Source organism: Triticum urartu, chromosome 5 (genome assembly GCF_003073215.2).
Source record: "Triticum urartu cultivar G1812 chromosome 5, Tu2.1, whole genome shotgun sequence".
Taxonomy (NCBI): domain Eukaryota; kingdom Viridiplantae; phylum Streptophyta; class Magnoliopsida; order Poales; family Poaceae; genus Triticum; species Triticum urartu.
In genome coordinates this window covers 529804370-529831907 of record NC_053026.1, presented here as the reverse complement: position 1 = coordinate 529831907, position 27538 = coordinate 529804370, and the positions used below count along the sequence as shown (strand labels likewise).

Below are 27538 nucleotides of genomic sequence, written 5' to 3'. Positions count from 1 at the left end.
TGGGCGACACCACATAAAGGGCTTTAAAAGAAATGCCACAGTCGGGCGTCTGAGCGACACCACATAAAGGGCTTTAAAAGAAATGCCACAGTCGGGCGTCTGAGCGACACCACATAAAGGGCTTTAAAAGAAATGCCACAGTCGGGCGTCTGAGCGACACCACATAAAGGGCTTTAAAAGAAATGCCACAGTCGGGCGTCTGAGCGACACCACATAAAGGGCTTTAAAAGAAATGCCACAGTCGGGCGTCTTGAGCGACACCACATAAAGGGCTTTAAAAGAAATGCCACAGTCGGGCGTCTGAGCGACACCACATAAAGGGCTTTAAAAGAAATGATCACAATGAATATCCAGGAGGTAGAACCATCCCAGGGATACAAATAATGTAACGGGTTAGTCCATCACAAAATAATAATCATGGTCCTCACAAGTAACTAGTCGGTATCCAAGTTTGGTTTAACAATATCTCCTCCGAAGACCGACACTAAGACCAACACTTGACCCATCCCGGACTGTAATCCTTAACCATGGACACGGCTATTGGAATAGGTTTAATCTCTGCAGAGGGTGTACTCTTTACCCACGAGTAACGGATTCCTTTAGTCCATCGGGACTGATTCCGTCTACGGCCTTTTTGTTGAAAACACGCCTAACTTGCACACACTAGCTTAACTCATTGGTGTCTGGAATCACCCACGACACTTGTTAAGCAAAACTCTAAGTGGGGAGGTTACAACCTCGCGTAGCATGGGATCAAATTTATATCGCGCACTCTAAGGGGTGGCCTCCCCTCTCGGTCCCAACCGGAAACAACCATGCCCCCGGACCAGATGGCCTGCCTACCGGCTACAACTGGTATCTTCCACCATGGCCTCTCTGTACGGTGTGTGCTGGAAAGGGGTTGACGACTTACTGAACCGTACCCTACCTGCGACAGGGACAAGTGGTAGTACGAGGCAAGTATGGGGGTTACTGGAACAAGACTCGGTCTACGGTCGACTCAGGAGTTTTATAAATTCCCTGCATGACATGTATAACAAATATATTTCAACCAACAAATCACCACTCTATATACCTTACCATGCCATACCGGACATAACCGTCCCGACGGGGACCGGCGACAAGCTCACTCCTACCCATGGCAGAGGCTTTCCCGGATTCCCTTCCGGCATGCATGCAAGGCACATGAGGGTGATTACCATCACAAGTATATTCATTTCCAACAGCAAGGAAATCACTAATATGCCTCATGCAAATGATCATATCACATGAAATAACAAGCTCTCCGATATAAGGTGGTGTTATAAACGTGTCAACTAACACACCAAAAATATTATTCCAGGGTTAAGAATGCTTGCCTTTAATGGTGTGGAGAGGTGGGGGTGCTCTCCAAATTTTTTTGAAAGCTTCCTTCTCTCCCAAAAATCCTATTTCCAAAAATATGCAAATAACACATATTTCAAAAACAGTACAAAAAAGTTGTTTGGAAAATTTTCAAATAAATCTTAAAATAAACTAGACAGAATTTGAGAGATGTAGGAAAAAGAATCAATTCATTTGGAGTTATATTTAAAAAGTTATAGGCAGTCAAAGTTGTGGTCAAAATATGCTTTTAATAAAATCAGGAAAAAGAAAACGTTTCAAAGAGATTACGCTTTCGGACAGAGAAGACGTATTACGGGTATTACGCCTCCACTTACTCCAGCGTGGACGGCGCGTGGGTCACTGACAGTGGGCCCGCCTGGCCCACCGGTCAGGTTTGACTGGTCCACGCGCGCGTCGTCTCCCCCTGACCGAACAGGGGCGGAGCTCCGGCGAGGCTCGCCGGCGAATGGCGGCGTCCCTCGCTAATCTGAGTGCATCGATGTGCTCAGGAGGCCGAGACGAACTCGGGGGTACCCGCCATGGTCGCCGACGTGGACGGAGTTGCCGGCGACGAGCTTCGCGGCGGAGGGAGCTTCGGGAGCAAGGTGTGTTTGGGGCTGCGGTGGTTCCCGATCAAAATCGAGCAGGGGAAAGTGTTCGCGGGAGGAAGAGAAGGCTCCTGGTGAAGAGAACGGAGAGGGGGAGGCCCTGGTTGCGGTGAATGGAGCTGGGACGTGGTGGCGGCCGAACCGGCCGGAGATGAGGAAGGAGACCTCTCCGGATCGATTGGCTGCCAAATGGGGGTCCTCGGGAGATGGCTTGGGACTGCCTGCGTGCGGAGATGAGTTCGGGGCTCCTTAAATGGGTGAGCCAAGGCGGTTCCGCGGCGGCCGCGGATAAGGTCGCTGGCGACCGCCATTCTGTAGCTAGGGCGTCGTGGCGGCGACGAGCGCTAGTGGACACACTCGCGGATGAGCACGCGCTGCTCCAGGAGGCAGGTGGCGAGCGGGGAAAGGCTCGGCGGCGCCGACATGAGCAGAGGCTGTCGGGCGGCTGCGGCGGCTAGCTCTTGGCCTGCCGGGCGTGGCGAGGGGCGGCTTGGCGCGTAGCGGTGAGGAGGGACGTGCGTGGCGTGGCTCTGCAGTGGTGGCAAGGCCAAGGGCGCGACGCGTCGGCTCGGGCGAGGCACGTGCAAAACGCGTGCCAAACGCACGCTCTGCTCGCGCTCTGGGCACGCACGGGATGTGCTCGACACAATGCCAGAGCACGCTAGAGGTCGCGGGAGGGGCTGGCGAGAAACAGGGCTAGGTTAGGGATAGTGGGGCGATCAAGGGACAAGGTGGTTAGGTCAGGAGACCAAGTTCACAAAGCAAATTCAAGATCATGTCAAATCTGGCCATGGTCTCCAGGTGTTTGACAAAATGCCACAGGTACCTAGGCTCTTCTTGGAGTGGCCAAATTCTCCAGATCAGGGTCTCCTTAGATGCAAGAGAGAGTGGTGAGGTTAGTTTGCCAAAAGCAGAAACTTGCTAGTGCAAGTTTTGCAAAACTACAATTCTGGACAGGAAATAAATGACATTATTTCATGAACCAAAAATTTGCCAATGGGTGCATGCTCCTGGACTTAGGGGTTTGGTAGGGCTGTCTACAAGTAGGAGAAAGCACAAGATCATTGGAGCAAAAATAAATAGGGTTGTAGTAGAACTCACAAGGCTGGACCAGAATGAAAATGAGGTTGATTCACTCAAATTTTTCAAATAACATCACTGGGTTTTTGCATAAAGTTGAATCATATGCTACTACCAATATCCCATAATTTTGGTGGAGGCTAGAAAGAATTATTTAAATGGGTTGTAGTGCAAAATTGCACTCTGGACCAGAGAAGAAAAAATGAGTGTAGAGCTCAAAATATTTCATGAATAAGAGATATTTTTGTATAAAAGTGATTTAAAAACACCACATGACATCTCCAAATTTTGGTTAGAATTTTAGGTGAATTTATCAAATGGTTGTAGTTCAAATATGGCCATATAACCTTGAAAAACCATTTTTCAAGAAAATAAAGATCAAGCAATTTAATTAGGTAATTAGTTATACTGATAAAAGAAAAGTTTTTCTTGAGAGGTTAAACAAGTCCAATAACATATTTGAAAGTTTTTTCACTTTAGGGAAAAACTCCATAATAACAAGGGAGAAAATGGTTCAAAAAAATCAAAAGGGAGCCCAGAAAATAAAAGTTTTTTTTAATTTCCTGGCAAAATTTTAATATAATAAAACAAGGCCAAAAATTTGGGGTGTCACAACACTACCCCCCTTAAGAAAAAATCTCGTCCTCGAGATTTGTTAAAAGCTGTTTTAAGAAAAACTATAAGCAGTAAAAATTTGGCTACAGTGAGAGGGCAATAAGTGGTGAAAAACCACAGTGTGAATACTGGTGCTGCATGGAAAAATCTACGGTTCGGGACAAAAACGTGAGATTTCTATGCTGGATATAAATTTAGAATAACTTCTAAATTTAAATATACGCTGGTCGTACCCAAGAGCACAGTGCTCCCTCTGGCTGACAGGTGGACCCGGGGTCCACTGTCAGTCTCTTCTTCTCCCTCTGGTTCTCTCTTCTTCCTCTCTCCCGTGCGCTTTCCCGCGCTTTCTCCACCGGCGATGTCTAGCGCGTAGGGCATCTAGGCCGTACCGCGGTAGTGCGCGGCGTGCTAGCTGCCGGTGCAGCGTGCACTCACCTCGCGGGCCAGCGCGCTGTCGGCACTGCTCGCGGATTCGACTCCGAACACCGGCGATCGGCGACGAGCGGCGTTGGTGGACTTCGCCCACCGTACACCGAGCTCGAGCTATAAAACGGCCGGGGTGCCTCTCTCTTCTTCCTCACACCTGGCCTCACTTCTCCTCCTCCTTCTCCCTCCATTACTGCTTACAAAAGCTCGGGTTAGGCTCTAATGGCGGAGGCGATGCCGAATTGGTTTGCGATCTTGATATGCGTAGGGCTGGCGACACTGCTGGGGCTCTCCGTGCTCCTGTGCGCGATGATCCTCGACGAGCGTCGCGACGCTGCTGCTCGGGTGTTGGCTCTCCGTGGTGGTGGTGATCACGAGGAGTAGGTGGGGTGTGCCGGGTGCTAACCGTTGTTAGGGGGTGATTAGCTGGATGCAACACTGTTGCAAAGTTTTGCAAACAGTGTATGTGTCCGAATGATTATGGTTGTGAGTCTGCTGCCGTGGTGCTGTGTGAAATTAATAAATCCATGCCGTGAGAAAGTGTAGATGTAGCAACTCAGGGAAAAGAAATCTCACTCCAGAATTTTGCGAGGGAAAAACAGTTAATTTAAAGGAGTATAAACCACAACAAAAACTACACACATTAGTAGAAACCAAATAATTGACTCGTCGTACAAACTCAGGGTATCACGCATAAGTCACACACATAAATAAATGTTGTAATAATGAACACCGCAGCGATGTTCTAAAATGGAAACGGTAACTGGACGGGGTCCCTAGAAAACGTCTCTGGTACTGCGATACACTCCTCTTCTATCGGGGGAAGTGGATTGACCAGTCGATGTACGTGTCTCTCCTGGTCGGGCCTTAGTGCTCTGCCGATGGCGATCTGAGAATTTAAATCTGCGAGGCTCTGGAGATAACCCATCATACGTTGGGTTAAACGCTCTTGAGCGATGACGTACTGAACAAGGTTGGCCAGGACTGGGTCTCTCTCAATGCGTCCACCGGGAAAAGATGTCACCCCTCCGGGTGCTGCACGGCTCGGGAAGTAATAATACCCTCGTTCGCTGGCATAGGGTACCACGAATCGAAGGCGAGCAAGCGCTTCGTATGCAACAGCTTCTATGGCCATATGTGGGGTTGGCATAGATTTCCCCACGAAGGAGACTTCCGTTGGATCTTGGTTTGAGTTTACGGGAGGGATGTGTACTGCTGCCCAATATCTTGAGGTGGAAGGGGTAATTCTTGATTTGAACAGCTCGTACTGGGGTGGCTGGGTAGCGCCCATGGTACTGCAGGTAAAATCCCGCAATATCTTGACAAAACTACCCGGGGTTGCATCTCGGGTTCTCAGATAAATGCTAGGGCTCGGCATGGCTAGGAAATGGTTGTGAGGGTGGTGCACAAGGTGAGAGGTGCTTGGCAAGGTCACGTGGTGGCCTTTTTATAGCACCGGAGCTGGGTCATTTTACCGAGGTGAATGGTAAAGAAAATTTTCAGCCCTGCTCCAAGGGTCGGGGTCAAGCCACAGATTCACACATCTCACTATAGTGATGTGTTACTGTGGGGTTGACGGGGTGATTTTTGGTAATTGCGTCCGGGATAGAAATCTTATACTGCATACTGGCGTATCCAGGCAAGGCTACCATTAAAACAGAGGCACGACAACAGGCGGCATTTAATTACAAGACCACACGATTATAAAGCGAGGGTACACTGGGACTCGATACGACTCGGGTGACTTAGTCTACCTCGTTTACATCCAAGCGGGCGTGCCTTGAGGCTCCTCCACGGGTCTCGTCGTCGAAATTAGCTGGAGTGGGTTGAGGGGCTGCAGGCTCGGGGTAGCGATGAGGACCATCTCGGGGATTGTTGGCCACAATCCCGTTGGAGTGTGCTCCCAATATGCGACGAAGCACCTCTGGGGTTATCGCAGCACCTTGGCCTATGGCTGGGGCAGGCCTCAGGGACTCGATCGGGTGTCCAAACAGCATGACTGGGTTGTCGGCGTTGGGCTCGTTTTCTTCTCTCGCCGGGGCTCGACGAACCAGCTCTCCACGAGCTGCGATTAGATCAATAGTGATTTGATCGCACAGTTCCTCTAGTGCACTTACATAGCGCACTAGGTGCAACAATGCAGGATCCGTCTCGTGATCTCCGTTGGCAACTTGGGGTGGCCTACCATACCCTTCATGTCTGGGGTAGTAGTGGAACGAGCGACAGTTAGCTCTGGGCGACAAGTGCCGGAGATGAACTATAGCCTCTCGAGCAGCTAGTTGGATGGCTTGAAGCTCAAAGGAAGTTGTTCTTCCGGTGAACCTGTAGGGGCGCTCGGGCTCTAGACCCCTACCGTAGATGTGTACAGTGGCCCAGAATTGACGGTTCTCACCGCTCATGGGTCCTTGGTACACAACATATTCTGGGGGCTCTTCTAACGCATAGGCACGATGGGTGAGGTTTGCGAGTATGGTCACAAAGCCTCCAAGGTTGGTTGCTGTGGTCTCATTGTGCATGACAGGGCCAGGCATTGAAGCTTGGTTTGGGGTAGAGGCTGTGCTGTGCTGTGTTGGGGCTAGCGTGCCCCTTTTTATAGAAAAAAGGGGACGGAGTCTTCCCTTGCACGCCTGCGAGAAAGGACTATTTAAGATTCGATCACTGGCGCATGAGCGACAGGTTAGGTTGATAGGTTGGGCACCGACTGCCAAAAGTGTTGGGTCACTGTGTGGCTATCTTGCGCGAGAAGCTTGGCTGGGGTTTGGTTATGGTTTGGTGGGTTAGTTTGCCTAAGTTTATAGACCCGGTTAAGATAGGATTAGCCAATGGTCAGCCTGGCTCTGATACCAAGTCTGTCACGACTGGATTTTCCAGGTTTTAAATTCCAGAAAAAGACCGTCGTGCTCATCAGCCCCAGGATTACTGTTAGCTGATGAGGCTCCAACTTGATACAGAAATTCCAAGCAAAATACAACATATGTAGTACAAGACCATTCTGGCCTGTGAGTACAACAATTGGGTTTCTAGTGGTCGATGGCGGAAGCGGTTTGTGAGACATCAGTGTCTATGGGACTCCATTTCCCACAGGAACAGCTGACCAGGTTAACTCCTATCTTCGCGAGGCTGCTATCACCGTTGCTTAGGTCCCGAGGTTGTCATCGCCACGCTCCTCTCCAAGCAAGCAATCTGGCCAAGACAATAGCCAGGGACAAGCCAGTGAGTACTTTGAATGTACTCGCAAACATTAAGAACACAGGTATAATATAATTGATAATCATGCACTAAAAAAATTCCATGTTCACATCGTCGGTCATAAATAAAACATCTATTATGCATGCAAGCAGGTTATTTTCATGCAACATGACTAAGCAGTAATAGAGTGGGAATAAAATGCCGCAGTCGGGCATCTGAGCGACACCACATAAAGGGCTTTTAAAAGAAATGCCACAGTCGGGCGTCTGAGCGACACCACATAAAGGGCTTTAAAAGAAATGCCACAGTCGGGCGTCTGAGCGACACCACATAAAGGGCTTTAAAAGAAATGCCACAGTCGGGCGTCTGAGCGACACCACATAAAGGGCTTTAAAAGAAATGCCACAGTCGGGCGTTTGAGCGACACCACATAAAGGGCTTTAAAACAAATGCCACAGTCGGGCGTCTGGGCGACACCACATAAAGGGCTTTAAAAGAAATGTCACAGTCGGGCGTTTGAGCGACACCACATAAAGGGCTTTAAAAGAAATGCCACAGTCGGGCGTCTGAGCGACACCACATAAAGGGCTTTAAAAGAAATGCCACAGTCGGGCGTCTGAGCGACACCACATAAAGGGCTTTAAAACAAATGCCACAGTCGGGCGTCTGGGCGACACCACATAAAGGGCTTTAAAAGAAATGTCACAGTCGGGCGTCTGAGCGACACCACATAAAGAGCTTTAAAAAGAAATGCCACAGTCGGGCGTCTGAGCGACACCACATAAAGGGCTTTAAAAGAAATGATCACAATGAATATCCAGGAGGTAGAACCATCCCAGGGATACAAATAATGTAACGGGTTAGTCCATCACAAAATATCATGGTCCTCACAAGTAACTAGTCGGTATCCAAGTTTGGTTTAACAATATCTCCTCCGAAGACCGACACTAAGACCAACACTTGACCCATCCCAGACTGTAATCCTTAACCATGGACACGGCTATTCGAATAGGTTTTAATCTCTGCAGAGGGTGTACTCTTTACCCACGAGTAACGGATTCCTTTAGTCCATCGGGACTAATTCCGTCTACGGCCTTTTTAGTTGAAAACACGCCTAACTTGCACACACCAGCTTAACTCATCGGTGTCTGGAATCACCCACGACACTTGTTAAGCAAAACTCTAAGTGGGGAGGCTACAACCTCGCGTAGCATGGGATCAAATTTATATCGCGCGCTCTAAGGGGTGGCCTCCCCTCTCGGTCCCAACCGGAAACACCCATGCCCCCGGACCAGGTGGCCTGCCTACCGGCTACAACCGGTATCTTCCACCATGGCCTCTCTGTACGGTGTGTGCTTGAAAGGGGTTGACGACTTACTGAACCGTACCCTACCTGCGGCAGGGACAAGTGGTAGTACGAGGCAAGTATGGGGGTTACTGGAACAAGACTCGGTCTACGGTCGACTCAGGAGGTTTATAAATTCCCTGCATGACATGTATAACAAATATATTTCAACCAACAAATCACCACTCAATATACCTTACCATGCCATACCGGACATAACCGTCCCGACGGGGACCGGCGACAAGCTCACTCCTACCCAAGGCAGAGGCTTTCCCGGATTCCTTCCGGCATGCATGCAAGGCACATGAGGGTGATTACCATCACAAGTATATTCATTTCCAACAGCAAGGAAATCACTAATATGCCTCATGCAAATGATCATATCACATGAAATAACAAGCTCTCCGATATAAGGTGGTGTTATAAACGTGTCAACTAACACACCAAAAATATTATTCCGGGGTTCAGAATGCTTGCCTTTAATGGTGTGGAGAGGTGGGGGTGCTCTCCAAAATTTTTGAAAGCTTCCTTCTCTCCCAAAAATCCTATTTCCAAAAATATGCAAATAACACATATTTCAAAAACAGTACAAAAAAGTTGTTTGGAAAATTTTCAAATAAATCTTAAAATAAACTAGACAAATTTGAGAGATGTAGGAAAAAGAATCAATTCATTTGGAGTTATATTTAAAAAGTTATAGGCAGTCAAAGTTGTGGTCAAAATCTGCTTTTAATAAAATCAGGAAAAAGAAAACGTTTCAAAGAGATTACGCTTTCGGACAGAGAAGACGTATTGGTTTACGCCTCCACTTATCCAGCGTGGACGGCGCGTGGAGTCACTGACAGTGGGCCCGCCTGGCCCACTGGTCAGGTTTGACTGGTCCACGCGCGCGTCGTCTCGCCCTGACCGAACAGAGGCGGAGCTCCGGTGAGGCTCGCCGGAGAATGGCGGCGTCCCTCGGTGATCTAAGCGCATGGGCGTGCTCAGGAGGTCGAGACAATCTCGGGGGTACCCGCCATGGTCGCCGACGTGGACGGAGTTGCCGGCGACGAGCTTCGCGGCGGAGGAGCTTCGGGGAGCAAGGTGTGTTTGGGGCTGCGGTGGTTCCCGATCAAAATCGAGCAGGGGAAAGTGTTCGCGGGAGGAAGAGAAGGCTCCTGGTGAAGAGAACGGAGAGGGCGAGGCCCTGGTTGCGGTGAATGGAGCTGGGACGTGGTGGCGGCCGAACCGGCCGGAGATGAGGAAGGAGACCTCCCCAGATCGATTGGCTGCCAAATGGGGGTCCTCGGGAGATGGCTTGGGACTACCTGCGTGCGGAGATGAGTTTCGGGGCTCCTTAAATGGGCGAGCCAAGGCGGTTCCGCGGCGGCCACGGATAAGGGCGCCGGCGAACGCCCTTCTGTAGCTAGGGCGGCGTCGTGGCGGCGACGAGCGCTAGTGGACACACTCGCGGATGAGCCGCGCTGTTCCAGGGGCCAGGTGGCGAGCGGGAAGGCTCGGCGGCGCCGACATGAGCAGGGGCTGTCGGGCGGCGGCGGCTAGCTCTTGGCCTGCCGGGCGTGGCGAGGGGCGGCTTGGCGCGTAGCGGTGAGGAGGGACGTGCGTGGCGTGGCTCTGCAGTGGAGGCAAGGCCAGGGGCACGACGCGTCGGCTCGGGCGAGGCACGTGCAAAACGCGTGCCAAACGCACGCTCTGCTCGCGCTCTGGGCACGCACGGGATGTGCTCGACACAATGCCAGAGCATGCTAGAGGTCGCGGGAGGGGCTGGCGAGAAACAGGGCTAGGTTAGGGATAGTGGGGCGATCAAGGGGCAAGGTGGTTAGGTCAGGAGACCAAGTTCACAAAGCAAATTCAAGATCATGTCAAATCTGGCCATGCTCTCCAGGTGTTTGACAAAATGCCACAGGTACCTAGGCTCTTCTGGGGGTGGCCAAAAACTCCAGATGGTGGTCTCTTTAGATGAATAAGAGGGTGGTGAGGTTAGTTGGTGGAAAGCACAAACTGTGCTAGTGCAAGTTTTGCAAAACTACAATTCTGGAGGAATAAATGACATTATTCATGAACCAAAAATTTGCCAATGGGTTGCAATGCTCCTGGATCTTAGGGGTTGGTAAGGCTGTCTACAAGTAGGAAGAAAGCACAAGATCATTGGAGCAAAATTTAAATAGGGTTGTAGTAGAACTCACAAGGCTGGACCAGAATGAAAATGAGGTTGATTCACTCAAATTTTTCAAATAACATCACTGGGTTTTTGCATAAAGTTGAATCATATGCTACTACCAATATCCCATAATTTTGGTGGAGGCTAGAAAGAATTATTTAAATGGGTTGTAGTGCAAAATTGCACTCTGGACCAGAGAAGAAAAAATGAGTGTAGAGCTCAAAATATTTCATGAATAAGAGATATTTTTGTATAAAAGTGATTTAAAAACACCACATGACATCTCCAAATTTTGGTTAGAATTTTAGGTGAATTTATCAAATGGTTGTATTTCAAATATGGCCGTATAACCTTGAAAAACCATTTTTCAAGAAAATAAAGATCAAGCAATTTAATTAGGTAATTAGTTATACTGATAAAAGAAAAGTTTTTCTTGAGAGGTTAAACAAGTCCAATAACATATTTGAAAGTTTTTTCACTTTAGGGAAAAACTCCATAATAACAAGGGAGAAAATGGTTCAAAAAAATCAAAAGGGAGCCCAGAAAATAAAAGTTTTTTTTATTTCCTGGCAAAATTTTAATATAATAAAACAAGGCCAAAAATTTAGGGTGTCACAGTTCTCCAGGAGAACGTGCCTGAGTCTGACCCTCCAGCTAGTCAAGTGGAGGCTGAAAATGTTGAGGCTGCCACAACCAACACTGAAGCCAATGTGGAGCCCTCCCCACCAAAAGCTTCAGAAGACAGCGAAGCTACTGAACCTGACATGTCTGTTCCTGAGTCTGCTGCAGGTCCTCAATTTGATTACCATGTTGAGCACAAGCCTCAGGTCCAGAAGCCAGTCCCAAGACTGCCGAGGTTCCCAGGTCCTGCATCAGCACCTGGCTCCTTTAACATCAATAGCTTCAAGGCAGATAATACGTTCTTCAACAGCTCCAAGAACCCCTATTCCAGGGAAAGGATTTCATCAGATAGGTTCTGGAGCTATCCTCAGCGCAGCTACTATTCATGCATCCTATACAACCAAGGTCGCATTTTCCCGCACAAGCGCCTTGATGTTGAAGCCATTGCTGGTCTGCCCTGTTTAGAGGAGGCGTTAGACTGCTTCAAACAAGTGGGTCTGCTGCAGTTTATCACTGATGAAGAGCACCGGAATGAAGAGCTTCTGCTGCAATTCTATGCCACCCTCCACATCAAAGGATACAACAGAGATCCGAAGACTTGGGTCCTGGAGTGGATGACCGGAAATGTTCATCACGAAGCCAATGCATTTGATGTCATTGAGCTCACCGGCCTGCCCACTCCTGGCGAATTCTTCGAAGAGGGCTGTCAACTCCACACTGAAGCTCTTGAGAGCATATTCCAGAGGCCTGAACCGAATATGAGTCAGATGCTCTCAATGATGAAGCCATTGCCCCACGATGCTCCTTATCCAACAGAGTTCTTCGTTGAAGACCTTGAGTACCTTTCCAGAACCATCTATCACATCATCCGGCGGACTCTCTGGCCTATCAAAGGGTACTCTCCACATGCCAAGATCGAGGGTGCAATGAAGACTCTGATATTTTGTATACTTCATGGCAAATGCTTCAACGCTCAAGACTTCTTCATACGCCAACTTGCTGCATCAGGCTCAGATTTATTTGGTTTGAAGTTCTATGCTCCATGGGTAATGAGGCTGATCAAACTTCATTCTTCGATCTCATATCAGCCCTCAGCCGCAACCATCGGATCTTCTTGCCAGATGTGGACACCTCTGCTGAAGCCATATATCCTGAGCCTGCCAAGCAACCTCCGAGTCTTCAAAATGTAGAACACCAGAGCTTCACTCAGAATGTTGAAGGTGTTGAAGCCATCTCCAGGGTGTATCCGTTGGCTGGCACTACACGTGCACCACGCCCTGCATCAACTGAAGCCACTGACAGCACAACTGCTCAGAGACCCAAGAAGCGCGCTCGCGCTCTCAATGACCGATAGCTTCTTGTGGCACTTCATCAAAAGCAGGATAGGCATCACAACTGGCTGAAGAGACAGATGAAAAGCCTCTTGGTGGATGTAAATCGCATCAGAAATCTTGCCACCAAGAATGCATTCGTTGCACATGAGACCTGTCGCCGCACCTGGAAAGGACTCACCATGCTGTGTTCTGAACCTGATCTTCAAGAGGATGGCTTCAAAGAGCGTTTCAAGTTTGACTCCACACCTCCCAGAAGGGCTGTGCTGAGAGGAACTCCATCCCTCGAAGACTCGGAGTTCTCTTCATCTTCTGCCACGGTGTCTGCAAGGATTGTCGAGGAAGAAGACGACGCTACATCACCTCCACCTCCTTCAGCGCGAGTCGACTCTGCACCAAGCTCTTCAGCACCGCCAAACACCTCCAACGACCCTGCTGCTCATGGGAACGAGTAGAAAACTCTATGTCTTCAAATCTTTTTGGTCCTCACTGACAAAAGGGGGAGAAGCATATGATGTTGATAGTCTTCAAACGGGTCAATATGGGCGGGTGCCTTTATTTTGCTATATTTTGCTTCGTGCTTACAACTCCCATTCTGCTACATTTTCTTCTTTGAGTTGTAACACTTAAACTCGATGGTCGTCTGCTACTTGTTTGCCACTGTGTTTTGCGAAGATAAATTCCGCATGTGCGATGATAAATTCCGCACTTAGATCATTCTGCAGACGTCCATTTTCCATTATACATGTCATTATCTTCATATACTTTTACATGCATAGTGGATTGTCATCATAAGTTGAAGTGGATCTCCACAAGTACAACCTGCCATGTGCATTTGCATTCTAGAAGCAAATTACTTATATGCACATCTTCAGGGGGAGCCCTTGCAGCTTATGAAGACAATTCCTTTACAATTTCACAAATTATATTCCTCGTTGAAAACTTCAACTAGTTTGTCATCAATCACCAAAAAGGGGGAGATTGTAAGTGCATCTAGTGCCACCCCTAGTTGGTTTTGAAGTATTGACGACAAACCTAGTTGAGGGACTAATGTGTTTGTGAGAATTGCAGGATAACACAGGTAGAAGTCCCTCATTGATTCGGTTTTACTACCAGAGATGACCCCTAAAAATGTACGAAGACATTGAAGCCAATGGTGGTATATGAAGATATTCACATTGAAGACTATGACAGGAGAAGACACGATATGAAGCCTATGGAGCTCGAAGACTTGGATCTTTCGTAGTTCTTTTTCTTTTGTGTTGAGTCATAGGAACCACCGTACTGTTAAGTGGGGTCCAAGAGAACCAGTCAGAATGACTGAAGTGATGCCTAATTCAAAACCTATATCTTCGAGTGAAGACTATGAGAGCAAATCTTGTCCAGAGTCGGACAAGTCAGCTTTGCTTGTAGCCCAAGTAAAGTTGCCGTGTGAGTTTGAAATCTGACCGTTGGAACACGTGTCAGTTCCTTAGTGACCCAGGGTCATTTAGGACAAATCAGGTCGGGTTACCCAGTGGCTATAAATAGTCCACCCCCTACAACCATAAACGGTTAGCTGCTCAGATTTCAGTGCACGACTTTTGTCGTTTGAGAGCAACCCACCTCGAAGCCTTTGAGAGAAAATTCCTAGCGAGGAGAAAAGCCCTAACCACCCAGAGCCAGAGAGAATTGGGCATCACTTAAGTCTTCTTGTTTGAGTGATCTGAAGACTTATTACACTTGAGGACTGTGCATCCTCCAGCCGGTTAGGCGTCGCGTTCTGAGCATCCAAGAGACATTGTGGATTGCCGGTGAACGAAGTCTGTGAAGGTTTGGGAGTCTACCTTGAAGACTTACCAGAGTGATTGGGCGAGGTCTGTGTGACCTTAGCTCAAGGAGAATACGGTGAGGACTGGGTGTCCTGAGCTGCGTGTTCAGGACTGGGTGTCCGGGACTGTGTGTCCTTTGGTTTAAATACCTAGCCGCTCCAACCAGACGTACAGTTGTCACAGCAACTGGAACTGGTCCAACAAATCATTGTCTTCAACGAGTCACTGGTTTCATCTTCACTTCCTTTTTCTTACTGTTACTCTTTGTGAAGTCATTGCATGCTTGCTATATCTTCTGTCTTCACAACGTGACTGTATGATCTGTTTGGCTTCATAACTTCTTCCTACCTGATCCTTATTACACTGCAGCTACTTGTCACTGTGCTTTTACTCTATTGAATACTTGACCATGGCTTGTCTAGTGTAATCTAACTTCCGCTGCATAGTGATAGGCATATCTCTACTGTTTGTCTTCATAACTTCCACGTTTTGAAGACTTTCATAAAAATCGCCTATTCCCCCCCCCTCTAGTCGATATAACGCACTTTCAGACACATTAACGGATGTTGCAAGCATCGACTATGTCAATTCTCCCCTCGCCCCTCCCTCCGCCCTGGTGAAACCTACTATCGGTTTGAATTTGGCGGTGTCGCCTACTCCTTGGGGGTGTTGACTAGGGTAAGGGGTGCATACTTGTGGTGTTATGGTCTGTAGGTGCCGACCGACAACAAGGTTCAGGAGGCATCTCTATTATTGCAGTCCCGTGAGTCTGTCGTGTTTGCTATCATCTGTTCTGGTGCTCAGTTGTATGTGTCCTTATGCCCGCCGATGAGCCGCCACCCTTGATCTTTGGAGAGAGGGGCTCTAATAGTATTGTTGCGACGACACGTGGTGTACATGTACCTTCACAATGACGGTTGGCCTCACTCGTGATGCTAATCATTCCTTTTAATTTTTTGTGCCTTCTAATCCATTGTTCCAGTGCCAAAAGTTTGTCCCCTTTCTTTTTGGGTTGTCGTGAGTAGATGATATGCGACCAACATGCTTTGCCCGGTTCGGTGAGGAGGTCGTCTGCGGTTGACAGCTGATGGTGGCCTCGAAGATCAGCACCTCTCCCTGTTCTAGGGTGAGCTCCTCCTTTAGTTTGATGGTACGGCATCCTCGAGCTAGGACGAGGGGGCAAGGGTCCCTCATCAACAAGGCAAGGGTGAAGGAGGGTGCATGGTTTGCTCAACTTATAAAGTTGTCGCCAACGTGATCGCGTTCAAGCTATGGTTGCTCATGTGATGTAGTTTATGTCTACTGTTTTAGTGTTTGAGCACTAAGGGTGACACCATCTTAAGCTGCATATTGTTTTCTAGGTTTTTATGTTGCATCGTGTGTTGTGTTGTAAGCCGTTTCTCGACATCCTTGTATCTTACAATTCCTAGTCGATTGATGGCTTCATTAGCTTTTTCCAACGCTAACCTAATTTGGCGGCATGGTTTCAACAAAGGTTAAGAATGATTGGATTCTATTTCGGGACAGGTTAAACTTCAAGGCAAACATGCAGCATAAAATACATCGCTCCAAGTAACGATCCCTCACACAAACAGTCACCTCTTTGAGGACATCAAGCACATCTCCCACCCCTGCCCGCACTCCATCGAGATTTGGCAACACCTTGCCGTTCGGTTTCAGGCTCAAAGATCAGCCTCCTTCGGAACCTAACTCTGTCGTGAGTCCCCGATGACTCCATCTGGGCATCTGGCCCATAGTGCTGCTTACCATCCTTCGGAAATGGAATGCATGGAATATCAAAGTCTTCCATGACATAATATCCACAATTCATTTGCCATTGAGAACATTATTTCTAATTTTACATTATAAACTCCTTGGTTTAAAAGAACCGAGCGAAAATGTTGTAGCCCCATTGCGGCGTCAATACCTCTCCTTGTGCACGATTGTGACTATGCAATGTCCAATCCGTACTTGTAACGGATTGACCCTGGATTCTTTCCCGCGCCCCACAAAGTAATTTGCACTAGGTCTGGAAGCACAAACATAATATCCTGCTCTGTCAGCAACACTTTTTAAGTTTCAACCATGTACTGAGATACTAAAAAGGTACACAGCAACAGAAGAATATACGCAGAAAACATGGATCTTGAAGGTGACTTTCAGCTGAAGTTTTGCTCCAGTTGCAGTTTAATGGCAAGTGGCAACCTATGACAACAATAACAACATTCAGGTAAGGGAACTAGACACTCGACTAACTGAGCAAACATTCAAACATTTCACTGCATCAAGGCTTCTTCATCTGCAGAGCACCAGATTTGTGAACATTGACCTATACTATACAGCAGCATTATTTCATCCCAGGGGCACATGTTGCCAAAGTATTACCATAGAGCACACAAGCCATAGCATAACTTAGATTACAAGGATGATAGCATAACCTTCAGGGCATACATAACATTTTTGCGACTGGTAGGAGTATGCGAGATGGTGAAACCTCGAGCATCAAATTCTAAGATATTTACATGAGACATTAATTCCGGTCACCAACAAGAGAGCAGAGCAAATGCTAGCAAATAACTAGAGTGTCCGGTTCAGGTTTCTTCCGATTTCAGAATAACAGGGGCTTCCCTTTTCGCTCACAGAAACAAAGAGGGACCTAAGCGAGGACCATAAAGCTTGCGGGTATGCATCACTCCGTCTGTGGTGTTATCTTCACGTGAACTTGCAGATGGAGTTTGTCATCAATGAAGTAAGGGTTGTCATCAGCGATCAACTCCGACCAAGGAACCCTACATCCAACAAGTTGCTTACTATCGGTGGTGCTGCTGCTGATGTGCTTGGTGACAAACTGCAGCGACGGCCTTGTCTTTACTCCAATCTTATAATCCACTGTCCCCCTTACTGCCCCCTTGTCTTCCAGCATATTTACTGAAAGGCCGAAAATCTGGAGCTGCTCCGTCGCCATACAGCGTGCCGAGAGGTAGAAGCGGCGGCCCGCACAATGGAACGGCGGCGAACGCATCGATCCTAACGGGAAGAGCCCGTAACACTTCTCACGCTTGATAGTAAAGTTAACTATACCAGACGGGTGATCAATTAGAATGGAATCGTTCATACTGAGGACTCGTGGTACTAGTGGAAGCAACCGTGAACTCAAAATCTTGTGTCTTTCTTCTGAATTAGAGTACTGTGAACAGGCCCACCTAAGCATGAACTCATAGACGTCTCCTTCAGATACAATCCCAAGGCGATTCCTTGATAAGATGGCCTGAATTCCAGCGAGAGGGACCCTCATCAGTTCATCTTGGAACCTGAAATGCGATAAAACCATGCAATGCCTTAAGATAGTAATTTTATAACAACAATGTCCAAATGTTTCCTCAAAAAGAAAAGGAGATATCTGAATCAAACGGGGATCACTTACTTTGTTGACAGGAATTCCTTGTAAGTTTCAGCAAAGAAGGTCTTGGCTGCCTCTCTGATGGCAGCTGCCAATGGAATGGTACATGGGAGATCTAGGCACCTCACTGCCGATTCTAGGGTCATAGGCAGGTCTATGAGCCTTTGACTACAAAGCTTCATGCAAGAAACAACCTCAAATTTGTCCGCGGCCATTAACATATCAACCAGAAGAGTGGACTCAGTTGTTGGTGTCAACTTTCCGGTATACATTAAGTGTAAAAGCGCCATGAAGGCCTTTTCCTCTGTTCCAAGTATGAAATGAAAGGAAAGGAGGCATAAGGTCTAACGAAACAGTTCAATAAATATCAACCGGTATCGGTTAAATAAAAAAGTACTACCTCCGCCTCAAAATGTAAGACGTTTTTTTAGGCCTAAAAAACGTCTTACATTTTGAGGCGGAGGAGTACAAAAGAAAAGCGATAGCTATCTTTTATGCATGGATGAGTATGTAGTATGACCAGTGACTTTTAAGAATCAGTTGGTTAAAACTATAGTGTGCAAATAATAAAACAAAATATCGAGTGTAGGGTCTATAGGGGAAATGAGAGTAACAAATTCGTCATGAAAAAAAGTGTGGCAGGAAACCCCAAAGCAGTCCACCTCTCAACAAGAAGTAATTGTTTCTTAACTTCTACAAGTAGTCATCTTTTAAATTAAAAAATCAACAATATTTAAAAAAATAACAATAGCAAACTAGAATCATCAGTTATAAGATGAAGATTGTACTACACTAAAACACTGTTACCTGAATCAGCAATTGTAAGTGTTGCATGTCTCTGATCAGACTCTTTCATGCCATTTGAGAAAAGCTAAGAAGCATGAAGCTTATCAGAAAGCTAAGTCCACTGACTATATAACAAATCTATTTCAGGTCATCAGAATTACCTTGAGAAAGAAAGGACTTTTGCAGCAAGAATCGCCGAACTAACATGTATGGTATTGACCCGTAAAACTGGTGTATCCATCACGGTACAAGAGGAGTCAATACCTTTTCCATCAGCGCCTGAAAAATACCTAGGTCAGATTAATAGAGAAATATGCAAAAATATTTGAAGCACCATGTTCTCTATGTGGGCGGATTCATTCAGTCAACCTTCAGAAATACAACAAAATGCTGAACATCACGGAACCTTGATGCTAATTTGGTTGCATAAGTCATAATAAGCATGATCCCGTGTCAGTGGGTACAGTAATCATAAATGTTGCCCCAGGGATCTTATTAGGTTTTTGTATAACTGCACCCGATGTAATAAAGTGGAAAACAAGACCGGTCTAATTTTATCAAATTAAAAATAGTATCTCATACCTCCAAAAGTAACAAGTAGCAGTAGCATGTTATCTTGCCAGGATTGGCCTGTAAACAGGATGTTGCTCGAACGAAGAAAATGGCAACCAGGTCCTACCTATTTGATCAACGGACTGTGACATACTGTGTGCACCATGGTCCACATGTATTTGTACTACTTAAAGGCAAGTGATTATCGGCATATTAATATATACAGTAAATGTTCAATGAAAAAACAACTGAAATGCAGGCGAACCAAAAACAAAGCACAGAATAATGTTGAACTCAAATGCGGAACAGGGAGCCCCTCAGTACACACATCCTCATTGCATGAAACAACCATTTCATGTTCCAAGTGTACATTCAACAAGTCAATGACACATTTCATAGTATATAATCTGTTCTTGTATTTGTTCTTGGACCTCTTGGAGTTACATTTAGAGATATAACGATTGTTAGCCATCAAGCAAATTTCCCCTCGGTTCATTTTTCTTCTGAAAGATGTGAACAAATTGATCACCCTATATATCCCTTAATCCAAGGCTGAAGTGTTGTGCTGCATACCGACAGGGTACACCAATCACTTGTAAGCAATTAAGCACCCTTAAACAGCATGCATCTCACCAGCCTACAGAACTATAACATACAAATTATTCTAAATCCTTTTAGTCGCCCAGTGGCAATTCTCAATTTGAATGGTATGATGTATCTTGAACACCAACGCTACTGCTGCATCGAAACATATGACTGCAGATATGCTGCATTTTAATTCTAGAGTAGAGCTCGAAATAGCAAACAGAACTGAAAACCCGAAATAGGCCAGAGGGCGCTGACACAGGAGGCCCTGCACTCACCATTTTCCTCCTCGCTGCCGACGACCTCTACCCGTAGCACCCGGTCGGAGAAGGCCTCGTTGTCGAAGGCGAACTCGAAGCTCTCGCCCACCACCGCCTCCGCCTCAGCCTCGGTAGGCGCGTCGTCTCGGAGCCTCTTGCGACGCATCCATATAACTGGCTTCCACCTGCCCTCCGCCATCCCTCCCAACTCTGGAAGCGCCGGTGGCCGTAACCCTAGATCTCGCCGGAGGAAGAACGGGGAAAATAGAAGCCAAGTCACACTGCAACCTAGCGTATCCCTCCAATCCAGATGGAGCAGATCCAACGGTGAAAATGAAACAGACGCAAAGGAATACCACTATTGGATTTGGTCATTTTTGTTTTAGAATAATAATAATCCAAAAAGGCATCTTTAATAAAAGATGTATTTTTGGAGATGTAAAACTCCAACAAATGATGTATTTAGGTGATGTAAAATTCCTACTCAAACATATGATGTATTTAGATGATGTAAATACTGCAATAGCCACTCGCCGCTTAAGACGAGATCTAGAAATCGCTGAAAGAAGCATCGGCTGGACCATCACCCCATGCAGCACAGACTTGCAATCTATCACCATTCATTCAGAGAGTTGGAGAAAATGAACCATGTTGTAGAACAATCGGAAGAAAATGTTGAAGTCGCCGCACCAATAGCTAGCCACTTGTGCTCCTTGATAGGCACACCAACTGCCAAGATCAAAAGAGAGCCAGCAGATCTGATGACACAAACTCTCACAGGCACTTTGTCAATGTCGGAGCAGACGTCGTCGAGGTAGGTACAGGTCGGAGAGGCCAACGCGACATCTCACCGCCACCACCTCATGAATGTTGTCACAAAACAAACCCTGGCCTCCTTTGGTTTGGAGGAATTTCATAGGAATTCTAGAGGATATGATTCTTATAGGATTTTTTTCTTTAGAGCCCTTTGGTTCATAGGAATAGATTCCTACCCCTACATAGGATTGGTTTCTATCCTCTACATTTCATAGGAAAATAAAAATTAGCCTAGACTCAATGAGAAAATTCCTTTGGTGTCAACCAAATGGCATCTCGTTTCCTATTCCTACTCATAGGATTTGAGATACATGCCATCTCATTTCCTACAAAATTCCTATTCCTGCGATAATCTTATCCTATGAACCAAAAGAGACCTAAGAGGGAGAGAGGGGGGAGGGGGCAGGGGGCCACCACCTCGGCCCCCCAAGATTCAAGGGCTCCCCGGCCTCTTTTGTTTTATAGGGTAGGAAAATCATAGGAATAGGAAAGTCATAGGAAATGAGATGACATGTACCTCAAATCCTATGAGTAGGAATAGGAAAGGAGATGCTCTTTGGTGTTGGGGAACGTAGTAATTTCAAAAAAATTCCTACGCACACGCAAGATCATGGTGATGCACAGCAACGAGAGGGGAGAGTGTGATCTATGTACCCTTGTAGACCGACAGCGGAAGAGTTAGCACAACGCGGTTGATGTAGTCGTACGTCTTCACGCCCGACCGATCAAGTACCGAAACTACGGCACCTCCGAGTTTTAGCACACGTCCAGCTCGATGACGATCCCCGGACTCCGATCAAGCAAAGTGCCGGGAAGAGTTCCGTCAGCACGACAGCGTGGTGACGATCTTGATGTACTATCGTCGCAGGGCTTCGCCTAAGCACCGCTACAATATTATCGAGGATTATGGTGGAAGGGGGCACCGCACACGGCTAAGAATATGATCACGTGGATCAACTTGTGTGTCTAGGGGTGCCCCCTGCCCCCGGGTATAAAGGATCAAGGGGAGGAGGTCGGCCGGCCCCTATGGCGCGCCAAGGAGGAGTCCTCCTCCTAGTAGGAGTAGGACTCCTACTAGGAGGGGGAAAGAAGTGGGGAGGGAGAAGGAAAGGGGGCGCCCCCCCCTCTCCTAGTCCAATTCGGACCAGGGGGAGGAGGCGCGCGGCCCACCTTTGGCTTCCCCTCTCTCTCTCCACTAAGGCCCATATGGCCCATTACTTCTTCCGGGGGGTTCCGGTAACCCTCCGGCTCTCCGGTTTTCTCCGAAATCACCCGGAACACTTCCGGTGTCCGAATATAGCCGTCCAATATATCAATCTTTATGTCTCGACCATTTAGAGACTCCTCGTCATGTCCGTGATCACATCCGGTACTCCGAACTAACTTCGGTACATCAAAACTCATAATATAACTGTCATCGAAACCTTAAGCATGCGGACCCTACGGGTTCGAGAACAATGTAGACATGACCGAGACACGTCTCCGGTCAATAACCAATAGCGGAACCTGGATGCTCATATTGGCTCCTACATATTCTACGAAGATCTTTATCGGTCAGACCGCATAACAACATACGTTGTTCCCTTTGTCATCGGTATGTTACTTGCCCGAGATTCGATCGTCGGTATTTCAATACCTAGTTCAATCTCGTTACCGGCAAGTCTCTTTACTCGTTCCGTAATACATCATCTCGCAACTAACTCATTAGTTGCAATGCTTGCAAGGCTTATGTGATGTGCATTACCGAGAGGGCCCAGAGATACCTCTCCGATAATCGGAGTGACAAATCCTAATCTCGAAATACGCCAACCCAACATGTACCTTTGGAGACACCTGTAGAGTACCTTTATAATCACCCATTTACGTTGTGACGTTTGGTAGCACACAAAGTGTTCCTCCGGCAAACGGGAGTTGCATAATCTCATAGTCATAGGAACATGTATAAGTTATGAAGAAAGCAATAGCAACATACTAAACGATCGGGTGCTAAGCTAATGGAATGGGTCATGTCAATCAGATCATTCACCTAATGATGTGATCCCGTTAATCAAATAACAACTCTTTGTTCATGGTTGGGAAACATAGCCATCTTTGATTAACGAGCTAGTCAAGTAGAGGCATACTAGTGACACTCCGTTTGTCTATGTATTCACACATGTATTATGTTTCCGGTTAATACAATTCTAGCATGAATAATAAACATTTATCATCATATAAGGAAATAAATAATAACTTTATTATTGCCTCTAGGGCATATTTCCTTCAGTCTCCCACTTGCACTAGAGTCAATAATCTAGATTACACAGTAATGATTCTAACACCCATGGAGGCTTGGTGCTGATCATGTTTTGCTCGTGGAAGAGGCTTAGTCAACGGGTCTGCAACATTCAGATCCGTATGTATCTTGCAAATCTCTATGTCTCCCACCTGGACTAGATCCCGGATGGAATTGAAGCGTCTCTTGATGTGCTTGGTTCTCTTGTGAAATCTGGATTCCTTCGCCAAGGCAATTGCACCAATATTGTCATAAAAGATTTTCATTGGACCCGATGCACTAGGTATGACACCTAGATCGGATATGAACTCCTTCATCCAGACTCCTTCATTTGTTGCTTCCGAAGCAGCTATGTACTCCGCTTCACATGTAGATCCCGCCACAACGCTTTGTTTAGAACTGCACCAACTGACAGCTCCACCGTTTAATGTAAACACGTATCCGGTTTGCGATTTAGAATCGTCCGGATCAGTGTCAAAGCTTGCATCAACGTAACCTTTTATGATGAGCTCTTTGTCACCTCCATATATGAGAAACATATGCTTAGTCCTTTTCAGGTATTTCAGGATGTTCTTGACCGCTGTCCAGTGATCCACTCCTGGATCACTTTGGTACCTCCCTGCTAGACTTATAGCAAGGCACACATCAGGTCTGGTACACAGCATTGCATACATGATAGAGCCTATGGCTGAAGCATAGGGAACATCTTTCATTTTCTCTCTATCTTCTGCAGTGGTCGGGCATTGAGTCTTACTCAACTTCACACCTTGTAACACAGGAAAGAACCCTTTCTTTGCTTGATCCATTTTGAACTTCTTCAAAACTTTGTCAAGGTATGTGCTTTGTGAAAGTCCAATTAAGCGTCTTGATCTATCTCTATAGATCTTAATGCCTAATATGTAAGCAGCTTCACCGAGGTCTTTCATTGAAAAACTCTTATTCAAGTATCCCTTTATGCTATCCAGAAATTCTATATCATTTCCGATTAGTAATATGTCATCCACATATAATATCAGAAATGCTACAAAGCTCCCACCCACTTTCTTGTAAATACAGACTTCTCCAAAAGTCTGTATAAAACCAAATGCTTTGATCACACTATCAAAGCGTTTATTCCAACTCCGAGAGGCTTGCACCAGTCCATAAATGGATCGCTGGAGCTTGCACACTTTGTTAGCTTCCTTTGGATCGACAAAACCTTCTGGTTGCATCATATACAACTCTTCTTCTAGAAATCCATTCAGGAATGCAGTTTTGACATCCATCTGCCAAATTTCATAATCATAAAATGCGGCAATTGCTAACATGATTCGGACAGACTTAAGCATCGCTACGGGTGAGAAGATATCATCGTAGTCAATCCCTTGAACTTGCCGAAAACCTTTTGCGACAAGTCGATCTTTGTAGACAGTAATATTACCGTGAGCGCCAGTCTTCTTCTTGAAGATCCATTTATTCTCAATTGCTTGCCAATCATCGGGCAAGTCAACCAAAGTCCATACTTTGTTCTCATACATGGATCCCATCTCAGATTTCATGGCTTCAAGCCATTTTGCGGAATCTGGGCTCACCATCGCTTCTTCATAGTTCGTAGGTTCATCATGATCTAGTAGCATGACTTCCAGAACAGGATTACCGTACCACTCTGGCGCGGATCTCACTCTGGTTGATCTACGAGGTTCAGTAGTATCTTGTTCTGAAGTTTCATGATCATCATCATTAGCTTCCTCACTAACTGGTGTAGGTGTCACAGAAACAGGTTTTTGTGATGTACTACTTTCCAATAAGGGAGTAGGTACAGTTACCTCGTCAAGTTCTACTTTCCTCCCACTCACTTCTTTCGAGAGAAACTCCTTCTCCAAAAAGTTTCCGAATTTAGCAACAAAAGTCTTGCCTTCGGATCTGTGATAGAAGGTGTATCCAATAGTTTCCTTTGGATATCCTATGAAGACACATTTCTCCGATTTGGGTTCGAGCTTATCAGGTTGAAGCTTTTTCACATAAGCATCGCAACCCCAAACTTTCAGAAACGAAAACTTTGGTTTCTTGCCAAACCACAGTTCATAAGGCGTCGTCTCAACGGATTTTGATGGTGCCCTATTTAACGTGAATGCGGCCTTCTCTAGAGCGTATCCCCAAAACGATAGCGGTAAATCAGTAAGAGACATCATAGATCGCACCATATCTAGTAAAGTACGATTACGACGTTCGGACACACCATTACGCTGTGGTGTTCCGGGTGGCGTGAGTTGCGAAACTATTCCACAATTTTTCAAATGTACACCAAACTCGTAACTCAAATATTCTCCTCCACGATCAGATCGTAGGAATTTTATTTTCTTGTTACGATGATTTTCAACTTCACTCTGAAATTCTTTGAACTTTTTGTTGGGGAACGTTGCAGAAAAACAAAATTTTCCTACGGTTTCACCAAGATCTATCTATGAGTTCATCTAGCAACGAGTGATTAGATGCATCTACATACCTTTGTAGATCGCGTGCGGAAGCGTTCAAAGAACGGTGATGATGTAGTCGAACACGACGTGATCCAAATCACCGATGACCAAGCGCCGAACGGACGGCACCTCCGCGTTCAACACATGTACGGGACGAGAGACGTCTCCTCCTTCTTGATCCAGCAAGGGGAAAGGAGAGGTTGATGAATATCCAGCAGCACGACGGCGTGGTGGTGGATGCAGGGCATCACAGTAGCAGGGCTTCGCCTATACTACGAGAGAGAGACGTAACGGGGAGAGAGGGAGGCGCCAGGGGGTGGTGTCTCAAGTCCCTCCTCTCCCCCACTATATATAGGAGGGCCAAGGGGGGTGATGCGCCAGCCTAGGAGATCCAATCTCCTAGGTGCGGCAGCCAAGGGGAGGTTTCCCTCCCCCCCAAGGCACCTAGAGGTGCCTTCCACCATTGGGACTCTTCCCTCAAGTGGAACCCTAGGCGCATGGGCTTTTGGGGCTGGTGCCCTTGGCCCATCTAGGCCAAGGCGCACCCCCTACAGCCCATGTGGCCCCCGGGACAGGTGGCCCCACCCGGTGGGCCCCCGGGACCCCTCCGGTGGTCCCGGTACAATACCGATAACCCCGAAACTTGTCCCGATGGCCGAAACAGCACTTCCTATATATAATTCTTTACCTCAGGACCATTCCGGAACTCCTCGTGACGTCCGGGATCTCATCCGGGACTCTGAACAACATTCGGGTTACTGCATATACATATCTTCACAACCCTAGCGTCACCGAACCTTAAGTGTGTAGACCCTACGGGTTCGGGAGACAAGCAGACATGACCGAGACGACTCTCCGGTCAATAACCAACAGCGGGATCTGGATACCCATGTTGGCTCCCACATGCTCCACGATGATCTCATCGGATGAACCACGATGTCAAGGATTTAAGCAACCCCGTATGCAATTCCCTTTGTCAATCGGTATGTTACTTGCCCGAGATTCGATCGTCTGTATCCCAATACCTTGTTCAGTCTCGTTACCGGCAAGTCACTTTACTCGTACCGTAATGCATGATCCCATGACCAGACACTTGGTCACTTTGAGCTCATTATGATGATGCATTACCGAGTGGGCCCAGTGATACCTCTCTGTCATATGGAGTGACAAATCCCAGTCTCGATCCGTGTCAACCCAACAGACACTTTCGGAGATACCTGTAGTGCACCTTTATAGTCACCCAGTTACGTTGTGACGTTTGGTACACCCAAAGCACTCCTACGGTATCCGGGAGTTACACGATCTCATGGTCAAAGGAAAAGATACTTGACATTGGAAAAGCTCTAGCAAACGAACTACACGATCTTTGTGCTATGCTTAGGATTGGGTCTTGTCCATCACATCATTCTCCTAATGATGTGATCCCGTTATCAATGACATCCAATGTCCATAGCCAGGAAACCATGACTATCTGTTGATCAACGAGCTAGTCAACTAGAGGCTTACTAGGGACATATTATGGTCTATGTATTCACACGTGTATTACGATTTCCGGATAATACAGTTATAGCATGAATAAAGACAATTATCATGAACAAAGAAATATAATAATAATGCTTTTATTATTGCCTCTAGGGCATATTTCCAACAGTCTCCCACTTGCACTAGAGTCAATAATCTAGTTACATTGTGATGAATCGAACACCCATGGAATTCTGGTGTTGATCATGTTTTGCCCTAGGGAGAGGTTTAGTCAACGGATCTGCTACATTCAGGTCCGTATGTACTTTACAAATCTCTATGTCTCCATTTTGAACATTTTCACGAATGGAGTTGAAGCGACGCTTGATGTGCCT

General features: G+C 46.7%; 1 pseudogene; it reads right to left on the bottom strand.

The window, feature by feature from the left end:
- Window positions 1-16931: 16931 nt before the first annotated feature.
- Window positions 16932-20439, bottom strand: LOC125510402 (annotated as a pseudogene).
- Between the last annotated feature and the right edge of the window lie 7099 nt (window positions 20440-27538).